Genomic DNA, 12,210 nt, shown 5'->3' with positions numbered 1-12,210 from the left:
ATCCTTGAGCTGAGGAAAGCCCGGCGCTACTTCTTCTGGGTTTATTTTTGGAGCATATGCTAAACACCGACTCAGTGTAGTCAGTGCTCCTTTCCGGGCGGCTGACCGAGTTAGCTCGCCAATTTGAGGGGGAAGAGTAGATAAGAAGACAAGCATCTTCTTTATTGACATTATGGGTTCCTTGGCGCCCATCACTGCTTTCACGGTCAGCACACTTCCGGTATACAGTTGCTCCGTCAATGTATAAATCGCCTTCAGCATCAGGACACAATCATCTTGAAGATTGGCGGCTCTCGGACCTGTGCAAGAGGTAATGGTAGTTAGCAATTTATACAAAGCTATTTATTTACAAAGTGCAAGGTCAAGGGTTGGTTTTTTACAGCTTGCGCCATGTTGGACATATGTCACTTTAAGCCGGACAACTCTTGTTGCAGACTGTCCAATTTGGCTTCAGCTTTTTCTGCTTGCTTTATTAACGCATCTTGATCAGCTTGAGCCTTTTTTAAGTCGGCTTTTAGCTTCTCCATCTCGGAGAAGATCAGTTGACACTTCTCTTCTGATTTTGCCCGGGCGTCCTGCTGATCGGTTAAACTTTTCTTCAAGTCGCCAAATGCTGATTCAGTTTGGATAAGTGATTCCTGTCGAAATATATAATCAAGGGGCAAGTTTCAGAATTATCGCAAGCAACATCCCTGACACTTGGGGGCTAATGTATAATTTTTTAGACGAAACTATACAGTATCAAGACCCGACTCATCTTTTTACAGATGACCCGGCCCTTGGGGGTTACAGGTCGAAAGTTTTTTCTTCAAATATCAAGACCCGGCTCATCTTTTTACAGATGACCCGGCCCTTGGGGGTCACAGGTCGAAAGTTTTTTCTTCAAATATCAAGACCCGACTCATCTTTTTACAGATGACCCGGCCCTTGGGGGTTACAGGTCGAAAGTTTTTTCTTCAATAATCAAGACCCGGCTCATCTTTTTACAGATGAGCCGGCCCTTGGGGGTTAATGAGGATAATACAGTGTGCAACAAGACGTACCTCATGTTTGTTTTTCAGCAGTCGAAGTAGACTTTTCTCCATCTCATAACTCGCCTCCAGGTGACTTGCAAAGCCAAAGCAAAGTTCTTTAAATTCGAGATTCTCATACTGGGAGAGCTTAGCGTTGGAAAGTTCATGCTCAAAAGCAGGTTGAACTGATGAGGATACATGCTTCGATAAAACCAATGTGGCCGGCTTAGAGAAGCGAGTACCGGTGATAACTACAGCGTCTGGGTCTTCTGCTGTTTTCAATGGACTTGGCGGGTTAGGCGCTTCCATGGTTTCCTTGGGCGAGCTGTGGAGATCCACTTGATCTTCAGGTTTGTCTTGGTCCGGGTTATCCTGGATCGGCGCCGATTTTTCGATAGGCTCCGAAGCTGTAATGGGAGTTGACCCGCCAGTTTTCCTTTTCTTGGCATGTGCCCTAAAAGGAGAATGGGTTGCGTTTAAAGGAATGCATATTACCACCATCAGACTAAAGGTAAATGTTATCAAAAGCTTACCCAGGGACACAGATCATCGGTGGAAGTGCCGACATCATTGAGTCGCCGGATGTGGGATGAGAACTCTGCAAAAGTAAATAGTTCGAAGATATGAGCAGGTTACAAACGCGATCCAAAAGGACATGAAGAAGTGTTATTAAAAGATACCTCATTTTGCCTTTTCTTGGTTCTTGTTGGTAACTCGGACACCAAGTCTCCAGAATGACTCAGAGTTTTCCGATTTGAAGCATGGTGCGCTTTCTTCAAAAGGAAATTTGGATCCAAACAAGCATTTGGGTGTGAGAAGGGAACTTTCCCGCAAATTCGCCTGGCCGGCTTAGGTGGAGGAGAAGATGAGTCTGAGGAAACAGAAATTACCTCTACGGAGTCCTCCTGGCTTTCATTGTCCTCATTCTACACAAGAGATACAGAGGTGTAAACACAAAACTATCAGTAATGGATGGCGAGTTAAAAGACGATGGGTTTTTTACCTCTGAAAGTACGTCGCCGACTTGGGATTCATCCGCTTCAGATGGCTCAGTGACGGCGGCTTTTGCCCTTGCCCTTGGATTTCTTCTTTGGAGGCGGCCTAGCTTGCTTCATGGCCTACTTTTTTGGCCTCTTGGACCAAAATTTATCACCTTTCTGAAATGGCATATTTTATAAGAGGTCATAGTTCAAGTAAGATGTAAGGAATAAAAACAAGAGAGGGGTTAAGTTATTTACCTTTGGTGTCGGGTTAATCTTGCAGAAAGGTTTAAGACCTATTTGGCCGCATTTTGCCGCGGGTTCGCCGGTCAACTTCTTGATGATGGTTACAATATCATTTTCTGTCAGAGCCATGTGGAAGTAGCACTGAGGATGGTCCAAGGTGCCGCCAAACTCACACATTAATCCGTCCCGGCGACTTAAAAGGAGGATACGCCATTCGACCCAGCAGCGGATCAAGTCAACCCCAGTAAGGCCGTTGTTTGTCAAAAATCTTAACTCGGACAATACTGGGATAAAGTCTGACTCCTCTTCTTCGGTGAGCTTGTCGGGGAGTTTAAAATTTGTTGGAAGGCGATCTTCCCTATAACCAAGAAGCTTGTTCTCGCCCTCAGGTGAAGTCTCCCGGCAGTAAAACCAAGACTCGCCCCAGCCTTTGGGATGGCTTGGCATGGCGAGTGATAGGAATGAACTATCCCTACGGCGCTGGACATTGACACATCCAAGCTCCAGACTAGGGCCATTGTGAAATTCTGTTTGGCGATTCAAGTGGAAGAAGTACCAGAATAAAGGAACTGAGGGTTCCATCCGCAAGTAAGCTTCACAAAACACTTGGAACTGGCATAGATTGCTTATCGAGTTGGGTCCTAAATCCTGGAGGCGGACATTCATAAAGGTCATGGCGTCTCTGAGGAATTTCGATCCGGGCGGCTTAAAGCCCCGTTCAAGGTGTTCCACAAAAACAACCACCTCCCCTTCCTTCGGATTGGGGACTTCTTCTCCTAACCCGGTGCGCCAACCGATAACCTCTTGAGGGTCAAGATTCCCCGTTTTTACATAGTCATTAAGTATAGCATCATTGACCTTGGTTGGGAGCCAATCACTTTTGAAAACAGTGCCCATGCTACAAAGGGATAAAATTACGGGTAAATCAACACGCCAAGCATCTACTGAAAATGGTGAAACAAGTTCACTTGACTCACCAAACAATTTGCCTGATGGCTGAGGGAGTTTTTTGACCCGCCGACGAAGGTCCGGGTCAGGCTGCGAGGGCGACTTATGAAACTCTTACTACTTAAAGGAGTGGTGTTTCAGAGCATCAATAGTGTTTGTCAAGATGGTGAAGTATGAGATTATAAATAGATTTCACTCGACAAGCGATAGATTATGGATCTACCGGACAGACAGAAATGAATGCGAAAAAGGTCTGGATAAAACGGCCTGCGACTAAGGTGGGAGCAATACTATTGATCTGGTGAAACCTTTTCTAAGTGTGCAAGTCAAGGCCGAACAAATAAAGGTATGAAAAAACATTGTTGTGCTCGCTATCATCACCGCCAACTAACCAGGAATTACGGAGCCGTTCGGAATGTACCAAGAACACAGTAGGTATGAACCTCGAAAAACTTGGATCTGCCTTCAATGGAGGGAAGCTGGCCTGATGGATACGACTGGAGACGTCCGAAGAGGGGTTTGCCGCGAGCGTTGCGCGGACGGCGACGAAGATCTTGGACGGACGCGAAGATCTCGGGCAGCGACGAGGTGATCGACGGCGGCGAGGCGTTCGACAGCGACGAAATGCTCGGCCACGACGAGGTGTTCGGCAGCGATGAAATCTTCGGGCGGCGCCGAAGCTTTCGGACGACGACGAAGTCTTCGGGTGGCGGCGGAGCTCTTGGGTGGCGATAAGGTTTTCGCTGCGACGGCGAGGAAGAGAAGGGCGACAAGACGGGTAGGTGAAATGTGCCCAGTCCCTTCCTCCCGCCTATTTATCAGGTCGGGCGCTAGGATCGAGGCACCATGAGCGGGAATTGCCAAAATATAAATATTCGCCATGATGGCGCCCCAAATTTTTTGGGATAACGATATCGAAGGATCCGTTGGGGATTACGTCATCATCCCTTCCGAGATTCAAGGGATAAGGAGGCGCCAACAAGAAGTGGTTTGGCGACTTGAGTTTTTCCGCAGTAGATGGCGGTTTAAGTGCATGGTGCATAAGAGGAGTGAAGATGAATCGCCCCTAACTGAGTAGAGATATTGGCGTGAAAGAAATTCAAGTCAATCTGGGGCCTAATGTTGGGGATATTATCTGTTGGATAACCCGCCCTAGTTGGGCCGGGTCACCGAAGCTGGCTACTCATCTCAATGTGGTTCGGGCCTTGGCCTGGTAAGGCCGGAAGTCGTATGGCAGTTCAAGACCTTCGGAAGGAGTCCATAGTAGAGAAGTTCTCCAAGCCTTGGAAAGATGGCGACTTAGAGATCGCGAGAGTCATGATTTGTGTAAAGGAAAGGACCCTTGTGAACCCTAAGGACTCGACCTGTATATAAAGGCGAGTCCCAGGGAAGAAGAGGGGAGGTGAGAAATCATCGAGTGCTAGGTCAGGCAAGTTACGCCCTCCTTGTAATCGAAACACCATCAATACAACACAAATCAGGACGTAGGCTTTTACCTCCTCACGAGGGGCCGAACCTGGGTAAATCTCTGTCTCGCTCCCGTTCAACCCCTTTGAGTCGCCACCAAGGTGCGATGGCTCCAACACTAAGTCCTTTCACGAGGACATCTGCCGTGACAAAACCACGACAGTGTGCACTGCCTTGCACAGGATGGCTACTGTAAGGATCGAGCCCGTGCGATCCTGTCCATGAAAATATCGAACGGAATATCTCTCATGAATTTGTTCTGGCTTGTTTCATAAGCCTCACCCTTTGTTTTGTTGGAATATGGTAATTCAGGTTGCTTCGATGTCAAATGATGAATTCATATCTTTCCAAGTGGTGTTCTCCTGTTTTATGGGAATGCTGATTCTTTTGCTTAAATCAAGTTGTCTTTTCAATTCTTCTCAACCGGAGTTGTTATGTCAATTCTTTTCCACCCGGTGTGCTTCTCTTCAAGTGAATTCTATCCTTTCCAATTTTGCAAGATCAATCTCTTTTTTCTTTCCGGAGTTCATCTCATCTGTCCCAAGTGGTCTTTGTTTTTCCCCGCCCTCCCACCCTTTTGTTTAGTGATTAGTTTATCATCCTGGTGCATTTCATTTCGTTGTTGCTTCCGTTATCTTTCCTTGACTCTCGTATCCGGTGATTCTTCGTGAAGATTCTCAGGAGCTTCGTGTTCATCTTTATTCATTCTTTTCATCTTTTCCGGTGAATTTAATTCAGTTATCCCTGTCATCATTTCCTTTTCATCCTTTAAATTGTTTCATGTGTTGGAAATTCTTATCAGCCTATCTTGTTTATTCATTTCTCTCTTTCCTATGTGGAGTGTTGAAGATATCTCATAAGTTCTTGTTTCCAATCCTTTCAATTATTTCGAGGATCTCACCTCATCAAGTTTTCCTTATATCCGTGCAATCTCTCTTTCTAATGAGTTGTTTCAACGGCGGGTTCTTTGAGTGGGCCCATAACCCACAGGTTCTTTCCCAGGATCTTATCTAGCTCTTGTAATCTTTCTGGAGATCTCTAATTCTGTTCATCTATGACGTAAGTATGAATTCCATCAGCCATATTCCTTTTCCAAGATCAATTGGAATTTATTCTCATCCTTGGCTCAACCTTTCATTCTTCATTGTTCCGGATTGTCTCAGTTATCCTTGGTGTTGTTTCTCGTCATCATTTTCACGTTGGAGGACCGAAGGAGTGTTTCTCTTAAATCTTGGTTCATTCTCTTAGAGATTCATCATTTCAGCCTTGTGGCATCATCTGGAATTGTTCCCAGTCCTGAGTAATCCCTTTCTTGCTGTCCGGTGCTTTTCTGAGTTGTTTTCATTCTCGATCCTCCAAAGGCCATCATTTCAGAAGATTCTTCGTTCTCAGCTTTCAGCTTTCATCCTCAATTCTTCTCAATTATTGTCTCTTTGTCCGTCTCTCATTTATTCTGGTGCCTTGTTCTAATTTTCTCTCACGTGGTTCATGATCTCTTCATTCTCATAGATCTCCATTCATTCTTGGCATACCCATTCAGTCCAATTCTTACAGGTGTCTCCTTCAAGACTATTTCAAGTTTGTGCTCATATATCTCCTCAATCATTTCTAGAAGAATAAGTGGTATGCTAAATACGTTGCTTATCATCAATTTAACTTGATGAATGATAATCATAATATAATTCTTATTCTTGTTGCATCAAAGTGATCCCAATTCATCTTCCGGAGTGGCTCATCATATCAATTCTTTATCCCATGTGCTTATCTTTCTTTTCCGGAGTTCCAAGTTCTTTTAAGTATATCTTTGTGCGGCTTCATCTAAATCTTGGCAAGGTCATAATCTTATTATTTTCTACCTTCATATCTTTGCATCATTCATTTGTATACGGAGGTCCTTCTTGGTGGTTCATCAAGGTTTCAATCCATTCTCACGTGTTCTTCAAGATTCTAGTGGTAGTAGTTCTCAATTTCTTCTTCGTTTTTTTCTTGCAAAGAGCTAGTAGCTATTCTTTATAACGGAGGCCTTGTGATGTTGCTCTCTTCAATATACCATCTTGTTATTTATAGATCATGTTGGTTCCTTGATCAATTTATTGTTTGTTGTGATTTTTGTCTAGTTCTTTCATCTTATCGAATTTTTGTTCCCCTTTTCCTACCGAAGTGATGCCGAAATTTTGTGTGAATTCTTTCTTGTTTCTCATATCATTCCTCATCTCTTTGCAACCTTCAAGGATTGTTGGTTTCACTCGTTTGTCAAAGAAGTGACTAAGTTTTACCTCTTGTTCTTTCTCTTCCTCTTCCCATTTCATTCTTGGATCTCGGGTCGAGATCCTCTTGTAGTGTAGGAGAGTTGTGACAGCCCGAGACCGACGCTCCAGAAGATTCCCCCTTTATTCCATTTTCGTCATGTGATTTTTATTTGTCACATCATCATCGCATCATGCACATCATCTGCATTGCATCGGCATCCCGTTGCCGCCGGTTTTCAAACTTGCATCCGTTATTAGTTGCCGGTACTCTCCGTGTTCTACGGTATCCGTCCTGAGCCCGACCACACTCGCACGCGCCCGCGACATCGTCAACTCCCTGTTTTCAAAAGTGTGTATAAAACTTTCTCTGATTGGGTTGAAACTTGATGTGCGGTCTTATTTAGACGTAGGTAGGCCGTGTGCCAATATTCGTCGCAATCGGAGTCCGTCTGGTACCCGAACGGTCGACCGTAGCGGCACCATATCCGGTCTATCGTCGGACATTTTTCGGTATTTTAAATTTCGTAGTAGGGTGCCGTTTGCCCGCTCATCTCCGGCTAACCTACTCTACACAGCCACTTACCCGTCCCCGCATGCGAAACCATCCGATTTAGATCGCGCGGTTGAAGCCAGGGCGAAAAACTACTAAACCTAGCCCCCCATTGTTATAAATAGACCCTCCTCCTAATTTTGGGCACCCAATCCCCCTTGCCTCGAAATCCGTGCAACCCTAGCCTCTCTCTCCTCCCTCCCTCCTCAGTGCCGTCGGGCCCGCTGAGCCCGCAACCGGCCCGCCCGAGCCTAGATCGCCCCATGCCTCGGTCGGTTCCCTCCTCCTCCCGCGGGAGCTCGCCCCTGCCTGCCATGGTGTCGAGGTCCGCCTCTTCCTGCCGGCCAACCGCGCCGCTTCGGCCAGCCCGTCGCGCCGCCAGCCTCCGCCTCCCGCCGCAGCTCCTTGCCGCCGCCTCGCGCGAGCAGCGCCGGGCGCTGCTCCTCCCCGTCGCCGGTCTGGATCGATATGGGATCCAGATCGCGGCACCCCTCCAGCGCTCGCCAGTGTGCCCTGTGTCGGCCCAGCGCCGCGCCGCTAGGTCGGCCTCCTCCACGCGCCTCGGCCTGCCTTGCCTTCGCCCTAGACCAAGCCGCCTCCAGGCCTCCTCCAGCGCAACCTGTTCGGCCCACCTCCAGCTAGCCCGATGGCCCACTAGGTGAGCCAACCCCCATGCCCCTAAGTTACGCCCGAGCGAGATTAAGCTATCCCGCGCCCACCGAATTTGGCCCGTTAGTTATTATTTTTTTAGGATTTTTCTCTCTGATTTATTATTTTAGAAAATGCTAGAATTTTCGAATGCCCGTAGAATTCAAACCGTATGTCGGATCGAGTCGAGTCATATATGAAACTTGTGTAGTTTTTCGCGTAGATTCATAATTTGCAACTTGCATGCATGTTTGAAGTGATTTGACCCGCCATGTGCCGTGTTTTGCGTGTTGTCCTAATAGGGGATTATCCCGTATTTATTTTCGTGCGTGTCCGGATTGCTCAAACCTGTAGATAAAATGCTCATGTTTTTAGGGACCCATTGCCATGTATTTTAGAGTAGTTGTTTGCATTTGTGAATGTAGGTTTCATCGCTAGTTTGTTATATCGCGTTTAGGACATATTCTCGCATATTCGTGTGGCGTTATTTTTGTTTTCAACACCACATGTTATATATGTTTTCGGGGTAGAAAAATCCATAGAATTTAACTGTGCATTCAGTTTTAGCTTTTAAGGAAGTTAGTGCGTGTGATATTTTGACATGTTGCCCTTTTGTTTATTTTGTGTGATTTAATCCGTGCATGATATGAATAAGTTGTCAACTAGAGATATGCCTTTGGATGTGTAGGCTAGCCTCTGGTAATTTTGGTTGCAATAGAAATCCATGTTTTGGTGTGGTTTGCTTGTTCTCAACTTGCTAGAAAATAACGTTATTTTAGAGATGCTGAAATATTTCTAAGTCTGAAATCTGTTATATTTTGTTGCTGTCTTGTCATGAGTTTATCTGGTGATCTGTAGCTCTTTTGAGGATGGTGCAATGGAGTTAGTTGTAGACCTTAAGATTGTCTAGCATTTTGTCAATTTTCATGTCATTTGGAGTCTTGTAGCTTATAGTTTTGCTGCTGTCAATATGCCTTCAGATCGAAAACTGCACTTTCATAAACTGTTATTTTCTCTAAGTCTGAAACTGCGTGTGAGCACCCATTTTGTGAGTTCTTTTCCTAGTGATCCATGCTTCCATGCTAAATGTTATTAGTAGTATGTTGAAGTGCTTCTTGCCCTCTACTGTCTCATGCCTTGGTTGAGCATATTGGACTTGTGTAGCTAGTTGTTCGAGGGCATAGAAAATGCCATATGGCTGATTTTGACAGATTGTAGTCATTTCTTGTTTAGCTCGTAGTTGTTGAACCGTTGCTTCGTTTAGATCGTGTCCTATATGAAACTTGCTTAGAATCTCGTGTAGTTTCATATTATCTTGCTGGTTGTATGTTTGGAAATGCTTGTGACTGTCGTTGCACACTTATTGCATTCATGCCATCATATCTTGCGGTGTTCGTATCTTTTGAACCGTAGCTCCGTTGGAGATGTTCTCTATGTGTAAATTGTTTGTAACGACGTGTAGATTCACGTGAACCTATTTATTTTGATCTTTAACAAATATTTAAAAGTGTTAATTCGGATCTGGACAGAAATATAAATTAACGTATGTGGTCATCTCAGAGGTGCTATATGTCATTTCCGACCTCATTTAAAATGCCTAGATAGGTAGTTTAATTACGCTTCACCTCTTGCCATGTTTAACCACATTTAATATTGCCATGTACCTAGTCGGGGTAGAACTAAATATTTCGTATGTGGAGTTTCGTCAATATGCAACTCGTTGCATATTGAACTTCACTTAATGTGTAGTGTTTCTTTGTTGTGAATTGTCATGCCATGTCTTGCATATATTCAACCGTTCATGCATCATATGTGTTGTGCATCGTGTGGTGAATATATGTGTTGATGCTTGTTTCCGGTTTGCTTCGTCTCGATAGAGTTCCGCAAGCGTGTCGGAAAGTGAGGACCCGTTCGACTACATCGGTTCGTCTGCTTCACGGAGTCGTTCTTCTTCCAAGCGGGATCTCAGGCAAGATGACCATTTCCCTAGATACCATTACTATAATTGCCATGCTAGTTTTACCGTTTCTATCGATTATGTTTTGGTGCCTACCACCTGTTAAATATCAGCCTCTCAACATTGCCATGAAAACCTTCAACCTGTTCACGACCTAGCAAACCATTGATTGGCTATGTTACCGCTTGCTTAACCATGTGTTAGCGTTGCTAGTTGTAGGTGCAGTTGCCTCCATGTGATTACATGGGTTCTTTGTTCTATCACCATATTAATTGCTATTTAATTTAATGCACCTATATACTTGGTAAAAGGTGGAAGGCTTGGCCTTTCTAGCGTGGTGTTTTGTTCCACCTTTGCCCCCTTAGTTTCGGCTACCGGTGTTATGTTCCATAATTGAGCGCTCCTAACACGATCAGGGTTGTTACGGGGACCCCCTTGATAATTCGTTTTAGATTAAAGCTGGTCTGGCAAGGTCCAACATTGGTACTACATTTGCCCAACATAATAATTTTGTTAATACTGAAAGCATAGGGCGCCATGAACCCGAGGAGTAATTCTACATAATATAGGGAGGGCCAGTGCTGATGGTGCTGGTCCAAAACAGAGCAGTGTGCGGGGCCAACCCACGGCAACTTGGGAGATTTCTATTAGGCCACCGTACGCGTCGCTCATCCGCCGTGTCCTGAGAACAAGATACACGGATCCTATCGGGATCGTCGACACGCCGGACGGCCTTGCTGGATTAGTTTTTACCTTTGACGAATGTCTTGTGCATCGGGATTCCGGTGATGCTTTGGGTAATCTCAGAGTTGAGGTTTTCCACTAAGGAGTCCGACGAGATCACGAGTTTCGTGATCGAGGATTTCTATGCGGCTTGTGGTAATTTGTGATGGATTAGTTGGAGCACCCCTGCAGGGTTAAATATTTCAGCAAGCAGTGCCCGTAGTTATGTGGCAACGTGGAAACTTTGTTTAACACTGGTTCTAGACACCGTGAAGTTAACTTAATTAAAATACGCCAACTGAGTGCATAACCGTGACTGTCTCTTTCGTGAGTTCCTTCTCCGATCGAGCACAAGATGGGGTTATGTTTGACATAAGTAGGTGTTCAGGATCATTCATTTGATCATCCCCCTCTTATTCTTGTACTCGTAAGTTAGCCACCTCATATATGCTTAGTCGCTTGTTGCAGCCTCACCACTTAACCATACCTCACCCATTAAGCTTTGCTAGTCTTGATACCTTTGGAAATGAGATTGCCGAGTCCCCTGTGGCTCATAGATTACTACAACAGCAGTTGCAGGTACAAGTAAAGGTTACTTGACGCGAGCGCGTTGATTGTTCATTTGGAGTTGCTTCTTCTCCTTCTTCTTCTTCATCGATCTAGGATGGGTTCGAGGCCGGCAGCCTGGGATAGCAAGGATGGACGTCGTTTTCTTTTCTCGTTTGTTTTCGTCCGTAGTTGGACCCTGCTCTTCTTCATGATGTTTATGTATTGTACTGATGTGACTCTGATGTAGCTTGTGGCGAGTGTAAGCCAATTCTATATATTTCTTCTTTTCAGTACATGTACTTGTAATGATATCCATTCTTGCGAAACGATGAGATGCGCTTCTATCCCTGACGAGGCCCTCGTGCCAAATTAAGGATATGGTCGCATCTTGGGCGTTACAGGGATGGTTCCCAATTTAGATTCTAGGAGGACACTTGGCAGAGGAACACATTTGTGACATGTGGTCCGCTGTTGACGCAACAAAAATCAGGTCCTTTGACTTGAATTATGGATGTATGGATACGTTTGAACTTAACTCCTTCACCATTCCTACTTATAAACCGCGTTGGGATTTTCCCCGAAGAGGAAGGGAGATGGAACACAACAGGCATAAGTATTAACCTCAGTGAGTACCAAGGTTATCAAACCAATAAGAAAATCATGCAAAGCCCCTTTAGCAGCACCTACAAACACACACAACCAAATACTTGCACCCAACGCGAGCAAGAGGGTTGTCAAGCCCCTTGAACTCGTTACTTGCATGGATTATGTTTGGAGTTTTTGTATTTATGTTTGAGTACACCTGGGGGCCATAGTTTGTGAAGACAATCTCTGAGCCCCAAGGAGAGAAGAGGGCTAAGTTTGACAAAGAACATTAGAT

Source organism: Hordeum vulgare, chromosome 1H (assembly GCF_904849725.1).
Source record: "Hordeum vulgare subsp. vulgare chromosome 1H, MorexV3_pseudomolecules_assembly, whole genome shotgun sequence".
Lineage (NCBI taxonomy): Eukaryota > Viridiplantae > Streptophyta > Magnoliopsida > Poales > Poaceae > Hordeum > Hordeum vulgare.
Note: the sequence above shows the minus strand (reverse complement) of the source record.